Raw genomic sequence first — 21,767 nt, 5'->3', positions numbered from 1 at the left:
GCTCCCAACCACACACAGAGCCCCCCAACCACACACACAGAAACCCCCTCCCACATACACACACAGAGCCAGACACACACACACACAGAGCCAGACACACACACACACACAGAGCCCCCACCCCCCCACACACACAGAGCCCCTAACCACACACACAGAAACCCCCTCCCACACACACACACAGAGCCCCCCACACACACAGAGAGCCCCACACAGACAAACACACACACACAGAGCGATACACACAGAGAGCCCCCCCCCCACACACACGCAGAGCCCCCCCCACACACACACACACAGAGCCCCCCACACAGCCCCACACACACAAATGAAGGATTAGAAGTAAAAAAAATTTTTAAATAAACAGTGCAGTGGCACACATGGAGGGTGAGTTTAAAAAAAACAAAATCATGAAGCACACATTAACGGGTCGCATGCAAGACTGTTTCTATGATGTACAAATAGAGCACTGTGTCGGAAGTCAAGATGCTACTCTTCTGAGCTAGAAGGTGTCTCTAACTACAGCATGTGCTCAGACAGACTGAGCCAAAAAGACATCTCTATATGGGTGGTCTTCAAGTTTTTTATGCTTTGTCAATAGAGGGCAGGACCGGATTAGCATATTGTGCATTTGTTATCTCATATCAAAGGCAGCTGCTCAACAGTGTGACTGTGTAAAGCCAATGGCATGTTTTATCTGGGCTACGAATACAAACCAACCAAAGGTGTCAGGTTAGAAGAAAAAATATTTGTTTAAACTAAATATGCTTGTGTTTAGCTTTCCCACTTCTCTCTTAATAAAATAAATGACCCCTGCTCAACTGGAAGTTAATTTGTGTTTAAGGCATCTGACTCTGGCTTCAAAATCTGCCATTACTTTGATTTTAAATAATGGATGCCTATTATCAAAGCAGGCTTGCGAGTCTTAGAAAAATGAGAACTCTTTAATATATGGAAGTATATGAACTAAACACAGACCTCAGCACATTCATGAAACTGATAAGACATATAGCCATTCTGGAGGACACCAACAACCAAAAGTGGCATGTAAGGGGGCCACAAACAACAGCTCAGTCAACTTTAAAGATTGCTAGTTTTTTGTTTTTTTTATAAATAGGGAGCTGATTCTTTTTTATTATGAGACGATGGTGAGCTTTACGTTTTTGCCTTGTGGGGTGAAGATATCGACAACGAAAGTACAGTTAGATAATTTGAATACCCCATTATACAAATAAGCAGAACTGAGTGGGGGTGTTGTAACGTAAGGTCTAAATAACATCCCTACAGGCATATATGCCCAGTGAAATATTATTTCACTACATCAAATTAACTTTATTTGCTAAAGTTTTCCTATTCGGTGCTCATTTAGCAGCACTGTCAAAGTACAGCGAGATCTTTCTTAAGTAGGCCAGGGGAAAGGGATGATGGATTAATGAACGGTCCAGCCCTGCTAGAACATCATAGACACCATGTTACCGAAATCGCAACATTTCCTTACAGAAACGCCAGCCTCTGCTCCCCAGGCCATGTGTTCCGCCTTAAGATACTATCAGCGGTTATAAACTGCTTCAGTCAGCAAGCCAGACTACAGTCACCATTTCTGCTGAAAAGGGGGGGGAAAGTCACCTTTGCCCTGGGTCGCCGGCTCCTACTCTGCGGCAGACGCCTATCTCCGAAGCAGTTACACATTAAGCCGAGCGGCGGTGCCACAGCCAGGCCTCGCTCCCCCGCTTGGTCACCCTGCCCGGGCCTGCCCATAATGGCCGCCCTGTGCCTAGAGGCTGCGTGGCTGGCGCAGTGTTTCCATTGCAACCGGGCCCTAATTCGAAAAATGTGTGCTGCGCAGTCTGTATTCGATCCATCAATCTCGGCGTCACTGGAGAGCGCGAGATATCCGGGAAATAAACTGCACGCGCACGGCACAGCCCCCTCTCATCCTGACAGGAGGAGCGGTTCAACACCCCATAAGTACGCTGCCCGAGCCTCTGCAGGAGGCTGATGTGGCGTAAAACAATGCATCATTGCAGCTCTAATGACCCATAATAACCTCCTGGCCTGCAGGCTGGCGAGGCAGCTCAGCCGGTCAATGCACCCACTTAAAAGAGGTCTGCGCAACCGGCATTTGAAAAATTAGAGACCCAAGGGCCGACTCGCTCTTTCATTATTTTTAATGTAGATAAAACATGTTAACTGTAAACTGGCCAAGGCCACTTTTACAGCATCTACGATCACTCGAGCCCAGAATTGTCCGCGGACTCTTTTTACAATGATAAAGAAGCTAACAGGAGCAGACACGGTACCTTTCCTCCGGCTTTGGACAAACCACAGTGTGATGCCATTGCTGATTTCTTTATTTCTAAGGTGGAGCGTATTCATGAATTTTTGTCTACCTCCCCCCATCTGCTGAGTCCTCACTGGTGGTTACTTCTGGGAGTCCTCCCCTCCCTCCAACGATCATCAACGACTAGTCTTTGTTTGATGACACTACCTTTTTATCGTGCCTAAATAGTATCAGGTCAGGCTCCCCTCGGGACCGGGACCCTGTCCCTATGAAAATTTTAAAACTGTTGGACCTCGTGTAGTAATCAGGGTTCCCAAGGCCTACATGCTCCGTAGATAACCCACTTACACTCAAGAACAGTTGGCACGGAAACTGTAAAAGTCAAAGAACAAGTTTATTAAGACCCCATGGGGTGGTGGTACACTCATACAGCACCCTTCGGTAATGCAAGAGGTATCACCCCGAACACCGGTGTGACCCCGTCTTTTATACAGTTTTGGGGTAATAAAAGATAGGCGGCACAAGTTACAACACATTTATGTACATATATGGTCATGTTTTGGAACACAGCCAGCTCATTGGAGGGGGCACAACTCCGCTGGTCAGTTTGGCGCACATTCCTGAGGGGTAACTGGTCAGTGGGGACTGCGCATGAGCGGGCTTGACCAGTACTAATAATAGCCTGTTGCTGGGCAGACTGAAGTGGTCAGTGGTACGGACAACGGACTAAAGGGCACGCCAGCCACGAGGCCGCTTATGGTCTAAGATGGCCGCCGCAACATTCAAAATGGCGTTTTCATATATAGCCAAGTTAAGGAGGAAAACGTGTAGTTTCAGCTAATCGCTAACGCGGCCATGCCAATTACGACAGACGACCCTTTTAGCGTTTAGCTGAATCTACCTCGTAGTGAACATAATCAGGATGTTCGTCCTCGATGTCTATTAACATTATTTGGGTCACTTCTTTATGAAGCATAATTTTGTCATGGGCAAGAGCTCGTCTTGATGGTATACAAGCTGATAGGCACATAGAACATAAGGCCGGGCCACATTGGATACATAGACATACAAAAAATAGTGCCCCCACAATTATACATAGAATCGTTAACATTTTCCAGCCCCAAGCAGTAAGCATTGACCAGAACCATCCTGAAAGTGTCCAAGTTCCATTGTCTGGGTGTATCTCAGCTGCGATTTTATGGAGTTTTGATATGGCATCATAAACAGATGGAGAATTGTCAGGTATGTACACACAGCAGCTACTTCCGATAATTCTGCATGCCCCCCCACGGTCAGCTAGAACTACATCCAACACCATCCTATTTTGGAGCGTAACTATTCTAGAAATCTGGAGTTCCTCAGTGATATTTCCTAGGGCAATGGCAGTGTCATTCGCTACAGCCTCGACAACACGTGTCAATCGTCTTATTTTCCGACTGTTCAACGCGGCCCGCACGAAGGAAAACAGTCCCAAATTGAAGTCCACATACTGTTGTAAGGCAGTATCAGTCTGGTCTATGTCATCCAGAACAACAGTCCGCTTGACTCTATTCAGGACAAAATCATGATACAAGACGTAGTCATTGTGATACATTGGAGGGGCAATGACTACAGGAGGTAGCACAAACGATACATAACACGTGCCCAACCATCCCAATGGAAGCTGATGATAACCCTTCGTTCCACAAATGAAATACGTGTTTCGAGATGCTACAAACGAAATGCCATTCGGGCTATCAAAAGTAAGTGTGGTGTTACATTCACTTTTCCCTACCGCAATCGAACCTTTATTTCTGATACACAAATCGGCTTTAGTAGCAATGACATTAATGACATGTGAGCTGGATACATTGATATTTCGTTGATTGCTGTACACACGCGGGGCAGATATATTGTCGGGCCTGTACTCTTCCCATTCAAATAGAGTACCCTCGGCCCGTGGAAACCCATCCTTGTCATGGGAGCATATTTTATTCAAACGAAAAAGCACCCCCCCCTTTTGTTGGCCATCTCAAAGTAAAGAGGAGGGTGTACCAGGCATTGCAGGATCCATTATGCGAGAACGGGAGTGGAATGAGTGGGGTGCCCCCTCTCTTCTGGTGCCCCGGTAACATCCCACACACCCAGCAATTGGAAGTATTAGTCATATTATGCGTGTGATGAAGAATCTGAATAAAACTGTTATTCAGATAAGTTTGCCGATGTCGTTCTTCATGGTAGGGTAAGGTAAAGTGAAAATGTTCAGATGGAGAAGTCGGCAACAAATGTTCACGTGCAGGTACCACAAGTTCAACTACCCAGGCTATTACAGCTATCACCACAATAGTCAAGACAAAGAGAATGGCACCTAATATTCGTTTATCTCGTGATACTGATGATGCCATAGTTCAGAAAAAAGTTCTTACAAAGTCTCAAATAGTTCGAATTATTCACAAAGTCTCAAATACACATGTGTGTATACCTAAAAAAAGAAAAAAACGGTGCTGAACTCCGAGGTAGCCGTTGTTTTCTTCTCCGGGCCAAGACGGGTGTCGCTACACTGGCAGAACTGATCCCCCCCCCCTTGGAATTCCCGGTCTCCGTTTCACAAACCTGGAGCGGTAACCAACCAGTCACACACAAAAAACCAAAAAATTCTTCTTATCGGGGACGCAGGTTGTAATGCTCTCGTCCAGCAACAGCGTGGTCCGGGAAGGCTCCCTCAACTTCGGCCGACGTCACAGCTGGGCTCTTTTCTTTCTCCAGAATCTCTTTGTAGTCAGTCAGCACAACAGGAGTCACCAGATCCGGAGAGACACGGCGGCAGTGTGTCGAGTGCACCCACCGCTTCCTGTTGGTCACTCGTACAGCGGTCCGGGTCGCCAGGAGGACCTGTTCGGGGCCCTTCCACCTTGGCTCTAAACTGCTCGCTCTCTCAAACGATCGGATCATCACATGGTCGCCAGGGCGAAGATCATGGCCCTCTCCAGTAGAGTTGTCAGGGAGCGCTTCTCGAACCTGTTGATGAATAGAAAGCAAATCATTTGTTAATCGTGCCAAATAGTCATTCATCATAACACAAGGCACATCATGTATTAATCGCGGCTTGGGCACCCCCCAGATATTCATGGGGCGCCCAAACACCACCTCATATGGTGTAAGGCCAGTTCGTGAATGGGGTACTGATCTTAGAGAGAGCAGTGCTAGCGGCAAAGCATCTGGCCACTTCAACGACGTGGATGCCACAATTTTGGCCAGTTTAAGTTTCAACGCAGCATTGTACCGCTCAACCAGACCTGCCGACTGAGGGTGGAATACAGTGTGGAACTTCTGCTGAATCCCTAACCCCTTCAGTACATACTCCACAATCTTCCCAACAAAATGAGGCCCATTATCGCTCCACAAAAATTTACAAACTCCAAAGCGAGGAAAGAATTCCTTAAGCAACACCTTAGCCGTTGTTAGGGCTGTGTTGTCTTTCGTGGGGAAGGCCTCAACCCATTTGCTAAAGGCACATACCACCACTAGGACGTACTTCAGGTTGTTGCAGCGCTCGAGTTGGATGTAATCCATTTGGAGTACCTCAAATGGTGCAGAGGGTGGAACGAACCCTCCTTTCGGAGTATGGGTCCCCTTTCCAGGATTGTGTTGCAAACATACCAGGCAGGTCTGCACTACTCTCTTGGCTGTATTAGCAATCTCGGGATGTTCCCAGACTCGTGTTAGCAGTCGAGTGATTGCAAGAGCTCCGACATGCGCCAATCCATGTGTCATCTGGACCATCGCCTGCAAGTAAGCCGCAGGCAATTTCCATTTCTCCATGTCTTTGCTTCTCCAACAACCCTCATCATCTAGTACCCCATCTGCTGCCCATGCCGCAAGTTCTGATTCAGTAGCCGATTTTTGAATATCCAATATTTCTACTCTAGCATCGCTCCATCGCTCAGCCTGCGATTGTGTCACATACATGGGGGAGCTAGTCCGAGACATAGCCGTTTGTCTCGCTATGCTGTCTGCGAAGGCATTTCCTTGGCCCACTTTATCCGTAATCTTTTTGTGGGCACTGCATTTTACTATTGCTACTTTCTTTGGGCAAAGCAACGCGTTTAGGAGATCACGCACTAGTTCTCCGTGCATAATGTGTTCTCCATGAGACGTCAAAAACCCACGCTCTCTCCAGAGTAGCCCGAAGTCATGTGCTACTCCGAAGGCGTACCGGCTGTCTGTGTATATGTTCACACATAGGCCAGCACTCAATTCGCAGGCTCTTGTTAAGGCTATCAGCTCTGCTGCCTGAGCCGATTTCTGTGGTATCCTAGCTGTTTCTACCACTGTCTTAAGTGTCGTGATCGCATAGGCTGCGGAAGTCGTACCATCTGACAGCCTTAAACACGATCCATCAACCCACAGTTCCCCATCCACATCTGGAAGTGGCACATCCTGTAAGTCGACACGACCCTTTGTCTGTTCCTCGGTCAGGAAAACACAGTCGTGATGTTTTTCTTCCTGACCCTCCTCGACCGGATAGGGCAATAAAGTGGCAGGGTTCAGGGTAGCCCATCTTTTCAGTGTAATATGTGGCGCCAAAAGTGTCAGCTCATATCCTGTTAGCCGCGCACTCGTAAGGTATTGGGTCTTTGTTTGATTTAGCAGAGCAACTACTGCGTGAGGAACTAACACCAGCAGTTTATGTGATAACACTATTCCCTCACTCTGCCGTATGGCTACTGCTGTTGCTGCGACCGCTCGAAAACACCCAGGCAACCCTCGTGCTACAGGATCAAGAATGGCAGAGAAGTATGCACATGGTCTCTGCTTGTCCCCGTGTACCTGTACTAATACTGACAACGCGCACCCATCATTCTCGTGCACGTACAATGTGAAAAGTTTCGTGTAGTCTGGTGTGCCTAACACGGGTGCAGAACAAAGGGCCTGTCTCAACTGTTCAAAAGCCTTCTGGCATTCATCTGTCCATTCAAGGGGCATTGGTGTAGCTTTGGACAGTAACGCTAGCAGAGGTTTTATAATGTGTGAAAAACCCATGATCCACTGTCTACAAAAGGACGTCAACCCTATGAAGGCACGTACATCTCTCTGCGTGCGGGGGACTGGTGTGTCTAAAATTGCTTGAATTCGATCAGATGTTAATGCACGCCCCTCCTTAGACAACAGATGACCGAGGTAGGTCACCTGAGGTCTACAGTATTGGAGCTTTTTCTTCGAAACCTTATGACTGTTCTGTGCCAAAAAGGAAAGCAGCGCAATTGTACTTTCTTCACATTCAGCGTAAGAGTCTGCAGCAAGCAGAAGGTCATCCACATACTGGATGAGAACAACGCCAGACTGTAATTCAAAGGAATCAAGCTGTCTTTTCAAAGCCTGGCTATAGATACTCGGGCTCTCAGTATAACCTTGGGGAACACGACAAAATCTATACGATTTATTATTTAACGTGAAGCCAAACAAATATCTGCTATCAGGATGGACAGGGATGGAAAAGAACGCATTTTTCAAATCAATAACACTAAAGGTTGTGGCCGTTGGTGGTACCAATGTAAGCAAGGTCGTAATATCGGACACCACCGGGTATTGGGGAATGACAATTTTGTTGATCTCTCTCAAGTCAATAATAAACCGATAGACTTTGTCGTCAGTATCTCTCTTAAGGATCGAAGAATAGGACTGTTACAAACATTATAAGGAACCTCCTCCACTACTCCTGCAGAGATCAAATCCTGAACAATATGTGTCAATGCAATTTCACCTTCTCTCGAAATCTTATACTGTGGCACTCGTGGTAGAGGGGCCCCCTCCTTAACAGTAATGTGTATTGGTGGAATACGCATCTCTCCCACATCCGTATCTGAAGTCGCCCATAACGTGTGCGGTAGAGAGGCCAAAGCTGGAATGTCTAAGATAGTGCAAAACCTATCTGGGTCAGGATAATTGTCATTCAGGATAACCCGCACTCCCTCAGGAGCGCACCGTATCGTTGCTCGAAAATATTTAAGCAAATCAATGCCCAGGATATTATCTGGTGTATGGGGCGATAACAAAAATTGACCAAAACTGAAAAATTTATCAAGACATAGTGCAAGGGGTTTTGACAATGGGCTAGGGGAGGGTGTGCCATCAAACCCTACACATGTTATCATTTCGCCAGACAGGGGAGCCCTCGGAACCAAGTTTTTCGACAAAGCGCTACGAGTAGCCCCTGTGTCGACTAGAAATTGATCAGTAGAACCCAGAATACCCGCTGTTACATATGGACCCTTCTGATCTACCGGCACTTCAATTGATTCCTTACCCCATCCTACGCAGTCCTATGCATGCACATAATCCTGGTGCTCCACATTCTCACCCTCCGATATTTGATATTGATTCCATCTATCAAACGCGTTTCGTTCATCCTGGCCACGGCCCCTGTCCTCAACCCTTCCACGATCACTTCCGCCACCTCTCGCTCCTGTGTAACCTCCTCTCGACCTACCACCTCCTCGACCACGCTGCTCACGAAGTACCGGGCAATCATCAGCCCAATGCCCAAACTCCTTACAGTAGGCACATTGATCCTCCGCTATATCCGTACGACCATACAACGTATTTCCTCCACCTCGTCTACCTCTATCAGTCCCTCTGCCCTGAGTTCCCCGAACCTGCGCCAACATCACCTTCGTTTTCAATTCTTTCGCCTTTTTATCAACACTTTCTTTAGCCTCCAATTCCTGCCGCTCATAATACTGAGCCATAGTTAACAAAGACGCAGGGGTCGCCGTGGCCCAGGAACTTTCACTCGATTTCAATCGTTTTGCAATCTTCGGTAGGAGATTAGCCACATACTTATCTACGAACAAATGCCTACCCGTATCATCTGTTAAAGATTGACCACTGTAATCATGAAACGCCTCCTCGAAGCGTGTAAAGAAATCTGAAACCGTTTCATCAGGCTTTTGTTTGCACGAGGCTAACATAGCCCAATCGATCTTTTTAGAAGGAACAAGCGTTTTTAATTTAATCAAGATAGCCGCCGGAAGGTTTAAAATCAACTGACAAGGCTTACATGCCGGTTCCCTATCTAAATCGGCTGCATTTTTTTCTTTCCATGTCCCCCCAAGTATTGTTTCATCATTATTTTTACGAATTTGCCTCCACATATCAGGTGGAAGAATTAACCCAAAAAACAAATCTATGTCAACAAGAGTCATTACACAAGACGAAATAGCCCCTTCCACCCCTTCATAAAATGCCGCTGGATTTTTCCGAAGGTCAGGTAGAGAATTTTTCAATGCCATAACATCTGCTCTATTCCAAGGCGTATATACCCAGTTATATATAAAATATCCTTTCGCATCCTTTGACAATTTATCATCATCTGTACCTTCCCCTTTTGGTGGAACATACAAGGGTGCGGCTTCACGCATAGGCATAACATGCAATGCAGAACTCTTATCTGAACCCCGGAGAGAACACTCCTTAATCTGCTCGTTATTCTCCGGCTCGGACTCCTTTTGCTTCCTTTTCCGCTCCTCCCGCAATCTGGTTGTTTCATCTCGCAGCTGGATCAGTTGCTTGAAAAGGTCGTCAACATCTGCAAGATCAAATAAACCTTTATCCAAATTCTCACGATGTACTGACACAGCTTTATGTTCTAACGTATCTGAAAGTTGACGATACGCGGCAACAACTTCATCCGCCAAATTAGACAGAAAATACAGTAATTCAAGATCCGTCCACCTACTCCTCTCCGCAACCACCTCAGCCTGAGAAACACAATTCTTATTCACTTTACGAGCCCAACTACGTAAATGTGCGGACCTCTCCGTAGTAAACCTGAGAGTGGATATACCCTTCTTTTCCGACTTATCCTGCCCATCGTCTCCCGAATCTTCAGCTGGAGCCGTTGGCGAAACGTACGGAGGCGGTGACCGATCTAGCAATGAAAAATCATCAATTTCATTATTAAGGACAGGATAAAGCGGTCGGCGAATAGGAAATTGACCAGTCGTTTGCAATTTACGTTCCCGTTCCTCCCTCTCTTTTCTCCTGAACCTCTTTTTCCTCAAGCTGTAAAGCCTTATCCCGAGCAGCCTTGCGCTGCTCTTTGTCCGCCAAGGCAACTTCACGTTTCATTCGTTCACGCACCGCTTTCTCCCACATTCGCACACAATCAAACATGTTTTGTCTAGACCTGCGTTGAAACAAACATTGCTCCACAAACTGTACTTTACGTAAATCGAACGACCCATGTAGAGGCCATTGCAATTTAGGATCGGTTTTCGTGTACATATGCCATAATTTGCTGTACATAATAGGGGGAAGGCCAAATTTAATATACATCTCCCTGTTCGGTGTTCCTTCTGGGGGAGCCGGCTGTGCTTCTGCTAACCTAATTGTGGTACCATTTCCAAGACAGCACATCCCTCGGAGTGTGCTAAAAACAGGCATGTTCAAAAAGTATCACGAAAGCGTGACACCGTATAAATTGGCACTTACAGTACTTCACACAAATGTGCCGCTCACAGGAAAAAAACAAAGTTAGAGAAACATCTCTACATGCCTGCCTATGTGAAGTGCACTACACATATAGATTCAAAGTTCACAAATTCACAAACGTTAGCTAACTCAAATCAAACCATAGATCATAGGACTTCGGCAAGCGTCCGAAGACTACCTTACCGATCACAAATCTTACCCAAATTCTCAAATGTCCAGATTCCAACTGCCAAGGTCTTGTGATCAAATCAGCCAAACGGCACTTTCCTAGCAACGCAGACGATCGAAAACTCAGTCGGAGACCGGCGCCACCTGGAAGGTCAGATCAGAAGGAAAGGAAGAAACACCTTGGGTGCCAAGACTCGGGTCACTCAGTGGCAGCGCGCGTCCATGGCGAGTTTCCAAGCCTTCGTCACGACCTCTCCTTCGGGCATCCGAGTCGCCGATGAGTCCCTTCGTGGTCGCCAATTTGTAGTAATCAGGGTTCCCAAGGCCTACATGCTCCGTAGATAACCCACTTACACTCAAGAACAGTTGGCACGGAAACTGTAAAAGTCAAAGAACAAGTTTATTAAGACCCCATGGGGTGGTGGTACACTCATACAGCACCCTTCGGTAATGCAAGAGGTATCACCCCGAACACCGGTGTGACCCCGTCTTTTATACAGTTTTGGGGTAATAAAAGATAGGCGGCACAAGTTACAACACATTTATGTACATATATGGTCATGTTTTGGAACACAGCCAGCTCATTGGAGGAGGCACAACTCCGCTGGTAAGTTTGGCGCACATTCCTGAGGGGTAACTGGTCAGTGGGGACTGCTCATGAGCGGGCTTGACCAGTACCAATAATAGCCTGTTGCTGGGCAGACTGAAGTGGTCAGTGGTACGGACAACGGACTAAAGGGCACGCCAGCCGCGAGGCCGCTTATGGTCTAAGATGGCCGCCGCAACATTCAAAATGGCGTTTTCATGTATAGCCAAGTTAAGGAGGAAAACGTGTAGTTTCAGCTAATCGCTAACGCGGCCATGCCAATTACGACACTCGAGCCACGGAGAGTCCTGATGAGACTTTTGAATACCTCTTATAAAGTCTACAATGGCACAGGAGTAGAAACATGCCATGGTCGTTCCCTTGTTGAAGAAGACCGGCGCTGACATCATGAACCTAGCAAATTTTAGGCCCATATCCCTGCTGCCTGCATGTTCTAAAATTTTAGAACGACATGTGAACACCCAGCTTAATTTGTTTGTCGAAAATGTGGGATATCTCCATCCGTCCCAATCCGGGTTTCGCGCACATTATTCCATTGAATCCGCACTCCTTGGGGTGACGGAGAGTCTTCGGCACGGTATCGATCGCGGGGAGACTTTTGCACTCATCCTTTTGGATTTGAGTGCAGCGTTCGATACCGTGTCTCATTCCATCCTTCTTGACTCTCTCCGCTCCCTTGGTGTTGCTGGATCTGCGCTGGCCTGGATTGCCTCCTTTTTAAGCGGACGCACTTTTCAGGTATTTTCGACAGAAGTTGAATCTGCTGTCTACTCATCAGCATACGGCGTCCCCCCAGGGGTCGATTCTCAGCCCTTTGCTGTTTAATATCTATATCAGACCCCTTGCCACCATCGTGGAGGACGCCGGCCTAACAATCTATTCGTATGCTGACGACACGCAGATCGTGTTCTCTCTCTCTAGCAGTGAGGGCCACGAGGTCTCTGCTTTGAAGTCTGGCCTATCACGCGTTGCTGCCTGGATGCACGACCATCTGCTCAAGCTCAACGGTGATAAGACCGAGGTTGTTATTTTGGGCAAGAATAAAGATCTGTGGGGCCCTCGACATTGGCCCTGCGACATGAGTCCTCTGCCGATCCCAACCCCCGTAGCCCGCAACCTCGGCTTTCTTATTGACGATAAGCTCTCAATGAGACAGCAGGTAACAAAGGTCGCTGCAATCTGTTTCTCCATCTTAAGATGGCTGCAGAAGATCTTATGGATGTTACCTTGCTCTACTCGGAGAACTGTCGTCCAGGCTCTTGTGATCTCCCGCATCGACTATAGGAATGTGCTTTATCTTGGGGCCGATAAGGCCACAATAAACAAACTCTAGGTGGTGCAAAACTCATCAGCTCGTTTATTGTGTAATATACCCCGGAGATCTTCTGCAGCCAAGGCTCTGTGTGACCTTCATTGGCTTAAGGTCCCGAACCACGTGCAATTTCAAAACCTTATGTCTTCTTTTCAAAATTCGGCAGGGCTCTGCTCCTAAATACCTGCAGAACCTGGTTCAAGTCTATGAGCCTGGTCGTACTTTAAGATCCTCCACCAGTGGCAATCTCTTGGTCCCTAGAATTAAATTGGCCAAAATGGGCGGCCGCTCGTTTTCCTATCTTGGTCCAAGGATGTGGAATGCTCTTCCGCCAGCTCTGAAAGCCGAGACTGATCTCCTCTCATTTCGGAAAAAATTAAAGACTCCTTTGTTTAATTGATCCTTCTGCACTGTCTGTTCTGTTTGGGCTTTTTGCTTGCTCTCTTCTCTTGTCTGTCCCTGGCGCCGGGAAACCCATTGAGGGTAGCTGTGCGCAATACAAGTTTAGATAAATAAAAAATAAATAAACGTCCGATCAATTTTACTGCTCGAGTGTTTGATTTTGGACTTGCCTTACAAAACTGGGGAAAGTGCGTCTATATTTATGATCGCTATTTATTGGGCAAACATTTTTGTTTTGCTATCTGAAGCCATTTGACAACCAAACCGAGCAAGGCTACTGCGCTGCAGAGCGCTGTGGAGGCAGGGTCAGAGACGAGGACCAAAAAAACAAACAAATGAGTTAAATAACACCAAACTCTCCGAGGCAAGAAAAAAATGCCTCGGAGAAAGCACGGTCATTTTCCGATTTGGGGGCGTGGTTTTCTTTCTCTACTCTTCCCGTTGGCTGGAAGGTAAAATTCCAGCCAATTGGAAGAGGGGAGAAAGAAAACAAGAAAGAAGCTTAAAAAACGCCCCCAAATCCGTAGAAGACGGGGCTTGAACCGAGTGACACCCCTCTCCTCCAATGGCTGGCCTCCGTTTAGGAAGCCAGCCAATGGAAAAGAGGGGCGGGTTCAAGCCCCCTAACTAAGAAACATTAAATCTCAGAGCTCTGCCCACACTGCTACGCAGTGCTACGCAGTGCGACACAGTCCTCGACCTAAAAAGGTTCAAAATAAGAAAACTAACAAAGTAAAGCAAAAAAGAGGGGTCGCAAAGTGACCAGATTGGTTTTATTCACACCTAAACACATTAGCGCCACTTCACGGAGTTTGCCAGTGAAACAGTACTTTCTTTTTCTCGTCTTTCTGTTGGTGCGTGGAGTGGAAAACGTTCAATGCAATCCCTATCGACTGTTTTCCTTATTTTTGTTTATAAAATGTGTACTGCAGCTCTGTGTTCAGGGATGTGGTCTTTTTAAATCATACTGCTTAGGTTTTATAAGGATATAAGCCTTGAACATTGAACGGGTCTCTTCCAGGCCCTGTATTCATGTCCTTTGCTTTTCAGGCAAAACACTCTTTGATTTCTAAATAGTGAGTCTAAAAGTGTTAAGGTAACCATGTTGTTCCTGTTTATGTTTCACATACGTTACTTAATCTTGCATTCCCTATAAGTGTTTGCTTTTCTAGGATGTTATTACTTGTTTTTCTTTCAGGCAGCATATTACTCTTGTCTGTTGCTTAATTTGAAATGTGTCGCATCCAGGTGTTTATAGCTGGGCACAATTGGGTTGTAGCTGAAGGCACTGCAAGTTTTTCTCAGTGGGCAGTGTGGTGTTCAGTGGGGGTGAGAGTTTGGCTCTATGGCCAGAGATGCCAAATTTGGAACTGGGGAACCAGGTTCAGCTTTCATTCCCAGACCACCAGACCATTCTCCTGAGGGAGCATATTCACATGCTAGACCTTAGGAGGCCCAGCTGGACCTTCGAAGCCCTGGTGTCTTGGCACCAGCAGGTGGACCCTATCATTGGCAGGTGTGGGTTAACCATAAAGGTTACCACAATCCATACTGAAGTTCACCTCCAGTCTTGCAGGCAGGCCTACGAAGTAGCACACCCTATAGCGACAGTAACTTTGGCACTGCCGTCAAAGGACCCTTGACGCCAGTACACCTCACCCATTTGTGCCTCCATGGGCCTTGTTTCAGCAGTAGTAGTGCAACACGTCAAAAATGGACATTGCAGGATTTGCTCCAACACCAAGCTAAGTTCGCAAACTTCACGGTCCATCTGCTGGGTACATCAAACGCTCTCTTTTCTACTTAGGCATATCTGTCTACTTGGGTAACATAGCTTAAAAACATTGCCAAAGTCAATAGCTCTGGCTAATCATTTATCAGGTACCAAAGGTTTATTTTCAAGGTTTTATATAGCGCTAGCTCCACCCGAGGGTATCAGAGCGCTTTACATTTGCAAGATTATAAACAAGAAAGCAGCAATTGTTATGAGTGAAACAAATTATACAAGGTGGTCTGACAGAGCAAAAAGAAAAATTTAGAGTACGTAGTGAGATGTAAACAAAAACCAATTAAAAGAACAAGAATGTCTTTATTGATAACAATTTTACTGTATACCAAGGAGTGCTCGGCAGACTTGGTAGGGTGTGAGGGAATGTAGGAAAGCGAAGAGTGGAGAGATTGAGAAAAGAATGGCTTGGTAAGGGAGGAGAGAGGGGTGTGGAGGGTGTCAGGAGGGGGGGGTGTGAGTGCGAGAGGTAGGCGGAGTTGCCTGAGGAAGGAGGAGGGAAAGTAGTCAGAAAGGAGAGCAGGGAATTAAATTCCCCAATATTTAGTGAGAAAGTGTATTTTAAGGTCTCTTTTGAAGCTGGTGAGACCTATTGGCTATGCCAGTACTTGTTAATACATGTAAGTTACCCCTAAGGTAGGCCCTGGATAGCCCCAAGAGCAGGGTGCAGTATTAAAAAAAGTTGGGCATGTACTTTTATGTTTTACGTGTCCTGGTGGTGAAAAGCTCTTACATTTGTTTTTTACTACAGCGCAGCCTGTCATCCCATAGGATAACATTGGAGTTGCCGTGTTACATTTTAGAAGTGTAATTTCCTAATGGTAAGAGATGTTTGGTTTAAGTTTGGTGTCTCTGGAATCCTGAATTAAAATCCAAACTGATGTTGATGTCGAATTTTAAATTACAATTCTGAAAATGCCACTTATAGAAAGTTACCTTACAACATAATGGGGTTGCCCCATGTCCATCAGAACATGGTTATTTAATTATATTGGCTGCAATGTGTTCAGTTGGGTGTTGCAATTGCTTTGCGTGAAAAGTTAGTTCTAGAATATGTCATCCATGTATGCAGATCAATATGTGGCCTGGAAAATTAAGGAAACAAAATGCACAACGCGCGCGGTCCCGCCTTCCCCATAGCGCTGCGGCGGAATAGCCCCGCAGCGACCCGTCTTGTCTTAGTGGGGTGATTCAAAGGAGGTGAGTCCTGTACTGTGCTGTTATGAAACCTGCCATGTTGGGGTAGGAGGAGAAGCCTGTACTGGCTTGTCCTCTGGGTAGGAGGAGTGTGGAATGCCTCAGCCGCTGCTCTCACCCAGAGATACTCCTTCCCAGACATATCATTTTATTTTAAGAGCTCATAATCCGAGTTTTTGAAAAGTACCCAGAGTTATTATTGAGCCCCAGATGGCTCATGACAAAGGCACACATCTCCATCAAGCATGGAGTTTATTTTTTAAACCACTGTCTTTAGTGAAGTAACGGATTCTACAACCCCCAGAATGCACTTATGTACTATATGAAAGTACAGGCATGAATATTCGGGGAATCACTCTACGGAAATATTTGGTACCTCCTGGGGGGCATCGTGACAGAGAAGAGTAGAACAGTTAATGTGCAAGGACTTTAAGACAGAGGGAGGAGGGAGACAGGGAGAGGGAGACAGAGGAAGGAGGGAGACAGAGGGAGGGAGAGGGAGACAAAGAGGGAGACAGAGACAGAGGGAGAGGGAGACAGAGGGAGAGGGACACAGAGGAAGAGGGAGACGGAGGAAGAGGGAGACGGAGTGAGACAGAGGGTGACAGACAGGGAGGTTGAAAGAGGGTGACAGGCAGAGGGAGAAAGAGAGAGGGAGGGAGACAGACAGAGACAGAGGGAGGGAGGCAGAGACAGAGGGAGGGAGACAGACAGAGACAGAGGGAGGGTGGGAGGCAGAGGGAGAGAGAGAGAGGGAGACAGTCAGAGTGAGGGTGAGAGAGCGAGCGAGAGAGAGAGAGAGGTGTGTGTGTGTGTGCTGGGTCTGGTGGTTCAGTGGACGAAAGCGTCCGCTGCAGGGACCTGTGTTTAACCTCATGGTCTCCGTTTTTTTTGCTTTAGACACGCCCCCCACCCCCAGTGCCCCCGCCCCCACAGGTGCCGCCCACGGCCACAAACCACACTATTAATTTGGTCCCCGGGAGAAAGTTTGTGAGTACCCATGATCTAGAAGAACTGAAATCAGGGGAAGAGGATAACAATTCTTTATTGTAATCTTGTTCAGTGTATGAAAATCTATAGACCTTCTCAGATCTCTGTCACGTTTCGGAATTAAAAATAATGGTGAAGAAACGGGGGACTATGATGGTCGTATGAACCTGTTTTCTCTGTATTTCTGAATGTAATCTTCAAGATGATGGTTTTCAGCTTCAGTAAGCGCATACATTCGGCTATAAGGAAGATTAGATCCAGATTCCAAATCAATTTTGCAGCCATACGACTGATGTGGGGGCAACTTCTTTGCTTCCGATTCACTGAAAACTTCAGCAAACGCTTGATGTTCTACCATAAGACTCACAGTTTGAACCGCACACACCATCATCTTTTGCTCACATAATAAAGCTGCTGGATTTCCATCTTGCTCTTTCCGCTTTTCTCCGAAGCAATTCTCCAATCAATAACTTGAGTTAAACTTCACGGTCGATCACTCCATTTAATTGTTGGGTTGTGTTCAGTTAACCAAGGCAAACCCAGGATGATTCCAAACTGTGGAGCATCAATCAATTTAAATTGAATCTCTTCCTTTTGAACTTTGACAGAAACAAGTTCCACATCTTCCGTGTGACTGGTTATTGGGTTAGAAGATGAATTTGTACTGTCAACAGCCCTAACTGCCTCACTTCTTTTTTTAGGTAATGCCTTCCAACCTATTTTCGAGGCATATTTGTGGTCACAAAAGTTCCCCGTAGCACCGGAGTCCAGCATCATAGCCACTCATGAAAGAACTCTGTCTCGAAATCTTAGGGTCATCATCAGAATGAGGTGTGGAGTGGAAGATTGTAGAGTATTGGCCACTTGGTGAGAAATTGGAGTTATATCCTTGTTAGCAACCACCAGCCCAACTCCTTCTACTGGTGGTGCAGAGAGTTTTCCTTCTTAAAGGTTTTTGGCTTCTTGGGACATTCCTTTACAAAATGTCCACTAAAACCACAATAAAGCCATAGATTATTCTGTTGACGCTTTTCTTTCTCTTCTTTGGAAAGGGGGCCTCTAATAGTTCCCATTTGCATAGGTTCCACTCCATGTTCTCTATCACAAGATTTAACAACCTCTGCTCTGACCTGGTCAAAGCGTGGTACACTGGGCCGAAATTCACGTAATCTTTCACCCCTTCTTTCCGTTTTTCGATAGTCTATCTCTAAAACGAGATCAATCAAAGCTGAAACTTCTGTAGGGCGATTTGGGATCAGTGACAAAGCATCCTTTAAGTCATCTTTCAAACCCCAATAGAACAAAGCTGCCCTTTTGGCCTCCGGCCATTCAATTTCTACAACAAGTTTGTTAAATTGGGTCAGGTGAGTGACAAGCTTTCGATTCCCTTGCCTCAACTCCAGTAATTAATTATCCGTAGCCTGTGCCAACTTCCGACGATCAAAAAGTCGCAAAAACTCTTTCTTGAATTCCTCGAAGTTATATAAAATTGGTGTGTCTTGGGTGACCAGGGGCATTGACCACAGGCTGCGTCCCCATTGAGATACGACAAGATGAATGCTGTACGAGATTGTGTACTGGGAAGACAGTGGGCCGACACATTAAGTACAACGAGCACTGACTTAAGAAAATGTGGGCCTTCGTTTCAAATTTGATTACCTTATTTTCCTCTCTGACTGCTATTAACTCTTGTTGAATCTCCTTAAGAATATTTCCTACATTTTTTAAATCAAACTCTTCAGCCATTCTGCTCGGGCGAGTATTGACGAGGGCACTTCACTCTGTCAAGGGTCATGGTTACTCACAGTGCCGACACTCCCAGGAGCAGAACGATGAGATTTTCCAAATTCCACCACTGGTTTTCCCACAGCCACCAACTGAAGAGTTAACTAGTGGCTGTGTGAACCCAGCCGGGGGAAAGGGGAATGGGACAGAGAAGAGGCTGCCTGACCTTCTTCTCTTCCACTCTTCTTCTTCCTTTCTGCCATACTCCATTTTATGCCTTTCTTACTCCCTCTCTATCTTCAAGCATGAGTGGAAATCGCTGTAACAGAAAAGCACACCATTACTTATTTCCTACAGTTCCTTCTCCACTTTCTTGCTCTCGCTCTCTCTATAATATATATACACATTTCCTTACCCATAGTGCCTATGGCATTTGCTCCTCTTCTATTCTTTAATATGAGTATTTTATTCTTTGGTAACCTGCATTATAAACAACATTTTAGCACCCTTTAACTCTGTGAGTTAATTTATTCTTTTTCACTCATTCAATCATTCACTCTCTGCCTTACTTTCTTATCTTCTGTATTTTTCTTACTTCTCACTTAGGAACCTTCTGGAGCCTCCGCTGTCAACCAAGCGACGAAGAAATCAGGAACTGAAGTATTCAATGGGTAAGTATTAATTCTTCTCTTTATATTTCTTTTTTCTTATTTACTTTAAGTTTGTATTCCTCTCTAGTTCTAAATTACCTAACTAACTTACCGACGCACTGATGCGCTCTAACCTGCGCGTAAGCCTGGCACAAAACTGCACTATTTCTATCTAACCAGACTACAGAAAGAACATGACTAATCTCTGAAAATCAGTTGGTGAAGTGCCTCGGTTCTAACATCAACCGGCGCACTTCACAGCTAGTGTAGACCTCGCGTCTGTGTCCAGGAGCTCACGACTAGACCAGCAACTTGCATCACGGTCCTCCCTGTTGGTAGTACAGGGGAGAATGCCCGTTTCCACGCTATAATCACCCGCGACCTTTAGCGAGTGGGTTATCCTTGCAATGCCCGTTCAATGGCAGATACTGCGGAACAAAGAAGAGCTTTGATTAATTTTTCCTGCACTCTGACACCTGTCCAGGGGGTGCAGAAGAGGTGAGGCCTGTACTATGCTGAGGAGGTGAGACCGGTTCAGGGGGTGCAGAGGAGTGGAGGCCTGTCCTGGGCTGGGGGTGCAGTGGCGGTGCAGCCTTTCCAGGAGGGGTGCAGAGGAGGTGAGGCCTGTCAAGGGGGTGCAGAAGAGGTGAGGCCAGTCAAGGGGGTGCAGAGGAGGTGAGTCCTGTCAAGGGGGTGCAGAGGAGGTGAGGCCTGCCCAAGGGGGTGCAGAGGAGGTGAGTCCTGTCCAAGGGGGTGCAGAGGAGGTGAGGCCTGTCCATGGGAGTACAAAGGAGTTGAGGCCTGTCCTGGGCTGGGGGTGCAGTGGAGGTGAGGCCTGTCCAAGCAGGTGCAGAGGAGGTGAGGCCTGTCCAGGGTGTGCAGAGGAGTTGAGGCCTGTCCAAGGGGTGCAGAGGAAGTGAGGCCTGTCCATGGGGGAGCAGAGGAGGTGAGGTGTGTGCAGGAGGTGCAGAGGTGGTGAGGCCGGTCCAAGGGGTGCAGAGGAGGTGAGGTCTGTCCAGGGTGTGCAGAGGAGTGTAGGCCTGTCCAGGGGGGTGCAGAGGAAGTGAGATGTGTACAGGGGGCGCAGTTGAAGGGATGCAGAGCAGGTGAGGCCTGTCCAGGGGAGTGCAGAGGAGGCGAGGCTTGTCCAGGGGGTGAAGTGGAAGTGATGCTTGTCAAGGGGGTGCAGAGGAGGTGAAGCCTGTCCAGGGGTGCAAATGAGGTAAGGCCTGTCCATGGGTTACAGTGGAGGTGAGGCCTGTCCAGGGTGTGCAGAGGAGGTGAGGCCTGGCCAGGGGGCGCAGAGGAGGCGAATCCTGTCCAGGGGTGCAGAGGAGCTGAGTTCTGTCCAGGGGAATGCGGGGGAGGTGAAGCCTGTCCTGCGCGGGTAGGAGGAGAGGCCTGTCTTGTCCTAGTGGGGTGATTCAAAGGAGGTGAGTCCTGTACTGTGCTGTTATGAAACCTGCCATGTTGGGTCAGGAGGAGAGGCCTGTCCTGGCTTGTCCTCTGGGTAGGAGGAGTGTGGAATGCCTCAGCCGCTGCTCTCACCAGAGATACTCCTTCCCAGACATATCATTTTTTCTAAGAGCTCATAATCCGAGTTTTTGAAAAGTACCCAGAGTTATTATTGAGCCCCAGATGGCTCATGACAGGCACACATCTCCATCAAGTATGGAGTTTATTTTTTAAACCACTGTCTTTAGTGAAGTAACGGTTACTACAACCCCCAGAATGCACTTATGTATTATATGAAAGTACAGGCATGAATATTCGGGGGATCACTCTACAGAAATATTTGGTACCTCTCTGGGCATCGTGGCAGAGAAGAGTAGAACAGTTAATGTGCAAGGACTTTCATTCTCAACCTCTTTCTGCAGATTGTGAGATCAGAGATAACGTGGATCTCTCTCAAGGAGATTTCACACAGTTTTATCTGTTTCAGGGAGAAATACAATGAAAAACTGGGGGTGCAAGTCCACCGCCCCAAGCTCTGGTGTCTTGGATCACTGTGCTGGCTTGTGCCTGGTCCTGCAAGAGAGGAAGGACCGGGTGTTTAGTCTGACCTCACAAAGGGAGCGAGAGCTGGCTCAGTATCCTGGTCCACCAGGCCCCCGGCTCAGCATCCTGGTCCTCAACATACTTCGGCTCACGTCCTGGTCCTCACAAGGCTCTGGCTC

The 21,767-nt window shown here is 47.0% G+C and overlaps 1 pseudogene; it reads left to right on the top strand.

Moving 5' to 3' along the window:
• The window catches only part of LOC147736982 (uncharacterized), a 107,489-nt pseudogene extending 85,942 nt beyond the window's left edge, over positions 1 to 21,547 (top strand).
• Positions 21,548 to 21,767: the final 220 nt, after the last annotated feature.

The sequence above is a fragment of the Lissotriton vulgaris genome, chromosome 1_1 (genome assembly GCF_964263255.1).
Source record: "Lissotriton vulgaris chromosome 1_1, aLisVul1.2, whole genome shotgun sequence".
Classification (NCBI taxonomy): domain Eukaryota; kingdom Metazoa; phylum Chordata; class Amphibia; order Caudata; family Salamandridae; genus Lissotriton; species Lissotriton vulgaris.
This window is presented reverse-complemented; position numbering and strand designations above follow the sequence as displayed.